This window comes from Salmo salar, chromosome 17 (genome assembly GCF_965601325.2).
Source record: "Salmo salar chromosome 17, fSalSal1, whole genome shotgun sequence".
Taxonomy (NCBI): Eukaryota; Metazoa; Chordata; class Actinopteri; order Salmoniformes; family Salmonidae; genus Salmo; species Salmo salar.
The window spans coordinates 74488178-74494118 of record NC_138307.1 but is presented as its reverse complement, the minus strand read 5'-3'; positions in this window follow the sequence as shown (position 1 = coordinate 74494118).

Genomic DNA, 5941 nt, shown 5'->3' with positions numbered 1-5941 from the left:
CTCAGCAGGCTGCTGTGGTAGACATGTCCTCATCAGGAGGACCGTGGTCCACTGTCCCAGCCGTCCTCCCTTCAGCAGGCTGCTGTGGTAGACATGTCCTCATCAGGAGGACCGTGGTCCACTGTCCCAGCCGTCCTCCCTTCAGCAGGCTGCTGTGGTAGACATGTCCTCATCAGGAGGACCATGGTCCACTGTCCCAGCCGTCCTCCCCTCAGCAGGCTGCTGTGGTAGACATGTCCTCATCAGGAGGACCGTGGTCCACTGTCCCAGCCGTCCTCCCCTCAGCAGGCTGCTGTGGTTGACATGTCCTCATCAGGAGGACCGTGGTCCACTGTCCCAGCCGTCCTCCCTTCAGCAGGCTGCTGTGGTAGACATGTCCTCATCAGGAGGACCGTGGTCCACTGTCCCAGCCGTCCTCCCCTCAGCAGGCTGCTGTGGTAGACATGTCCTCATCAGGAGGACCGTGGTCCACTGTCCCAGCCGTCCTCCCTTCAGCAGGCTGCTGTGGTAGACATGTCCTCATCAGGAGGACCGTGGTCCACTGTCCCAGCCGTCCTCCCCTCAGCAGGCTGCTGTGGTAGACATGTCCTCATCAGGAGGACCGTGGTCCACTGTCCCAGCCGTCCTCCCCTCAGCAGGCTGCTGTGGTAGACATGTCCTCATCAGGAGGACCGTGGTCCACTGTCCCAGCCGTCCTCCCCTCAGCAGGCTGCTGTGGTAGACATGTCCTCATCAGGAGGACCGTGGTCCACTGTCCCAGCCGTCCTCCCCTCAGCAGGCTGCTGTGGTAGACATGTCCTCATCAGGAGGACCATGGTCCACATATTCCAGCTATAGCACATTGCATACAATTAGTTTCAAAGCTCTTGCTCATCTGTGTCATCTAATATACACACATCAACACCTCCACATAGACTACACAGGCATGCCTGCACTAACTGGGAAACATCTTTAACTCACGGTTCACCTTCTATTCTCTATAATAAATAGGAATCCACAGAAAGACTATAGTAGTAGTAGTGGATAGTGTTTCAATAGAGCTGTGTTTGGATAACATTGGGTTAATGGAGCGTCTCTGTGTTTACGCAAGGACATCTGTGTGTTTATGCAAGGACATCTGTGAGATGATTTCTGAATGTCACTGCTGAAGTTACCACAGGGGGAGAGATGTGTGTGTGTGTGACTCCAGTCATACCGTTGAAAGGTAAACAGACTCTCTCTGTTCCTCTGGGTCAGCTGTTGGAGTTGGACTAGGGAGTTAATCTACTGGCCACACTGGAAGAGGGAGGAACGGAGGAAGCGAGGGAGGGAGGGAGGGAGGGAGGGAGGGAGGGAGGGAGGGAGGGAGGGAGGGGAAGGGAGGGAGGGAGAAAGATATAGAAAGAGAGAGAGAGAGAGAGAGAGAGAGAGAGAGAGAGGAAATGGAGAGAGAGAAGGGATAAGGATCTGGGGAAAAACACATGAAAAATAAAGATAGAAAGAGAGACACCAACTCTCTCCAAATCATGATAGCATGCATCCATGTTATAACAGACAGGGTTATGGGGGTGTACTTTTGTTGTATGGTACGGGGAGTGGAACACTGGAAGTAGAATGGTCCTGGGGTCTCAATTCCTGCTCTGGAGCACCACAGACGCTCCTACGGCCCCCAGCTCAACTTTCTCACGCTTGGAGCCAGGGAACACCAGAGAAGAACACCACCACAGACCCTCCTCTATCCCAGAGATCCCCCTCTGCCCCTATGCCATGCAGCATCGCCATGGAAACCTGTAATGCACATCACTGTTTTCTGATTTCACACAGATATGGGAGAGAAAAAGGTGAACTCAGGTGAACGAGAGTTTGATATGTGATCGTTCTAGGTGTGTGTGTAGATGGTACGTGCCATAACTTACCCTTAGCAGACCATTCATATCATGTCCTTCATACCACAATACTATGAGACAACAATGTTTATGCATCATCGCATTACTTAAGGATGATTTGTTTGTCTTTGGAGCAAGAGAAAGAGAGAGAGAGAGCGGGAGAGAAGGAGAGAAAGAGAGAGAGAAAGAGAGAGAAATAGAGACAAAGAGAGAGTGAGAGGGAGAGAGAGGATGTGGGCTTTCACAGTTTCACAGCTTCCTTAAGTGTCCTGTGGATGACGCACTCATCAGCAGTCGTGTTGGGAGCATCAATTCCCAGCACAGCCCTCCGGCTATGAGAATCTGGAAGTTTCTCAAATAACTCAAACTGACCTCATTACCCCTCCTCCAACCCTCCACACCTCCTCCATCCCTGTCCCCATCTCCTCGTCTCCATCACCTCATCCCAGCCTCTATATGTCTCACACACACACACACACACACACACACACACACACACACACACACACACACACACACACACACACACCACACACACACACACACACACACACACACACACACACAGTGTCTAACTGCATTACTTCCTCTGACGGGTTAGGGGTCAAGGGTCAGAGATCCCCTTCAACTGTCTCCAGGGAAACGCAGGGGGATGTGAACCTCCGTCCGACTCTGAACGCTGTCCCTCTACGCTGTCACACACTCCCCGTGCCGCCCCCAACCCACCCGAGGCCTCGCAATATACTCCCATACACCCTCTCTTCCTCCTCACACACACTGACACACACGCCCCCGGCACAGTTCTCATGGTGCTGGGCCACATGGTGGTCCACCCTCCACCCTGTCTTCTGACCTGGCTGTCCCCCAGGGATGTGTTCTTTATCTCAGATACGCAACAACTCCAGGTTGAGTGTACAGTGTACAGTACACTGTACACTCAACCTGGAGTTGTTGAGTGTACAGTAATGTCAAATCTGAAAACATGTTCTGGAAAAGTGGTACATGGGACCATAGAAACAGTGTCTGATAAAGAATGATGATGAAATATTACATCCATAGATAATGTAGTCCAATTGGTTCATGTTCCACGGTAATTGGTGTCAATGGATCTTGTTATCCTGAACCTTTCATGATCTAAACATGGAATATTGTTCGTCAGTTTCCATAAAACTACGCATTAAGAGTAATGCAACAGTTACTTATCATTTTGATCAATTGTATCAATTGATAGTTAGATCATTGTAATGAAATGAATAGACAGTCATCTCAGATGTAATGTGTGAATTGCATTTTGAAATGGTAATACTTTGATGTTAAGTTGTGTCATTTTGAACAGGTGATTTTAGTTCAATGAACAAATTATCTTAGCTTTATGTGTATTGTATCCAAGCAATTGGAAAAAGTGTTAGAGTTTTCAAAAATTTGCATTTTGATCATTGGTTGTGAGTTTTGTGTCTAGAGTTTTGAAAAATGACATCAATGTTCCGAAATTAGTGCCAAAGTGATTGTAAAAAGCTGTAATTGCAAAGTCCCTCTTTGCCATGCAAATGAACTGAATCCCCAAAAAATGTTTCCACTGCATTTCAGCCCTGCCACAAAAGGACCAGCTGACATCATGTCAGTGATTCTCTCGTTAACATAGGTGTGAGTGTTGACGAGGACAAGGCTGGAGATCACTCTGTCATGCTGATTGAGTTCGAATAACAGACTGGAAGCTTCAAAAGGAGGGCGGTGCTTGGAATCATTGTTCTCTGTCAGTCATGGTTACCTGCAAGGAAACATGTGCCGTCATCATTGCTTTGCACAAAAAGGGCTTCACAGGCAATGATATTGCTGCCAGTAAGATTGCACCTAAATCAACCATTTATCAGATCATCAAGAACTTCAAGGAGAGCGGTTCAATTGTTGTGAAGAAGGCTTCAGGGCGCCCAAGAAAGTCCAGCAAGCGCCAGGACTGTCTCCTAAAGTTGATTCAGCTGCGGGATCGGGGCACCATCAGTACATAGCTTGCTCAGGAATGGCAGCAGGCAGGTGTGAGTGCATCTGCACGCACAGTGAGGCGAAGGCTTTTGGAGGATGGTCTGGTGTCAAGAAGGGCAGCAAAGAAGCCACCTCTCCAGGAAAAACATCGGGGACAGACTGATATTGTAAGGGGTGCGTAACAGGTGGCAGGGAAGTCAGATGCAGAAGAGCAGAACTAGGTAATAGCAGGAGCAGTTTAATTTCAAAACCAACGGCATCAAGAAAATAACAACTTGGGTACAAAACCCGACGCGCACCAGTCAACATGTGCACAAGCACTTACAAACAAACAATACCACACAAAGACATGGGGGGAACAGAGGGTTAAATACACGACACGTAATGAGGGAATGAAAACCAGGTGTGTGGAAAAACAAGACAAAACAAATGGAAAATGAAAAATGGATCGGCGATGGCTAGAAGACCGGTGACGTCGACCGCCGAACATCGCCCGAACAAGGAGAGGAACTGACTTCGGCAGAAGTCGTGACAGATATTCTGCAAAAGGTACAGGGATTGGACTGCTGAGGACTGGGGGAAAGTCATTTTCTCTGATGAATCCCCTTTCTGATTGTTTGGGGCATCAGGAGAAGACAAGGTGAGCGCTACCATCAGTCCTGTGTCATGCCAACAGTAAAGCATCCTGAGACCATTCATGTGTGGGGTTGCTTCTCAGCCAAGGGAGTGGGCTCACTCACAATTTTGCCTAAGAACACAGCCATGAATAAAGAATGGTACCAACACATCCTCCGAGAGCAACTTCTCCCAACCATCCAGGAACAGTCTGGTGATGAACAATGCCTTTTCCAGCATGATGGAGCACCTTGCCATAAGACAAAAGTGATAACTAAGTGGCTCGGGGAACAAAACATCGACATTTTGGGTCCATGGCCAGGAAACTCCCCAGACCTTAATCCCATTGAGAACTTGTGGTCAATCCTCAAGAGGCGGGTGGACAAACAAAAACCCACAAATTCACAATTTTCTGACAACTCCAAGCATTGATTATGCAAGAATGGGCTGCCATCAGTCAGGATGTGGCCCAGAAGTTAATTGACAGCATGCCAGGGTGGATTGCAGAGGACTTGAAAAAGAAGGGTCAACATTGCAAATATTGACTCTTTGCATCAACTTCATGTAATTGTCAATAAAAGCCTTTGACACTTATGAAATGCTTGTAATTATACTTCAGTATTCCATAGTAACATCTGACAAAAATATCTAAAGACACTTGAGGCAGCAAACTTTGTGGAAATTAATATTTGTGTCATTCTCAAAACTTTTGACCAGGACTGTACACACACACACACACACACACACACACACACACACACACACACACACACACACACACACACACACACACAGAGAGAGAGAGAGATGCACAGACACACACCAGAGGAGGCAGGTTGGAGGAGCTATAGGAGGATGGGCTCATTGTAATGACTGGATTGGAGTCATGGAACGGAGTCAAACACATTGTTTTCCATGTGGTTGATGTGTTTGGTACCATTCCATTGATTCCATTCCAGCTATTACAATGAGCCTGTCTTCATATAGCTCCTCCCACGAGCCTCCTCTGACAGACACACACACACCCACACACACACACAGTAAGAAAATGAGAAATGAACCATCAAACTCTTTTCGGGTTGTTGAGATGAGTATAATTCATTTGTGGATGTTCCTAATGACTTTTTCTCTTAGTTATTCTCATTGAATTGGACCACCACAGAGATCAGTAATTACAATCCAGCCTCTGTGTGCTGCTGTGCATGTTAAAGCATTAAAACCAGCAGGTAGGAAACCACTGATGAAGATCATTCACCACCAGAGATCAAAGCAAAATCAGAGATGAATCACCTGGTGCATCCCAAACGGCAGCCAGCGCCCATGTGATGAATCTCCTGCACTTAGCCTACCTGTTAAACGCTTTATGAAAAGATCACCTATTGAGAGTGAGCGGACCTTTCTAATAACGGCCTAATACTCCACCAGGGGTTTCTACCTGATCCAGACAAATTGATACTGACACACCATCAAAACAAAGCAAA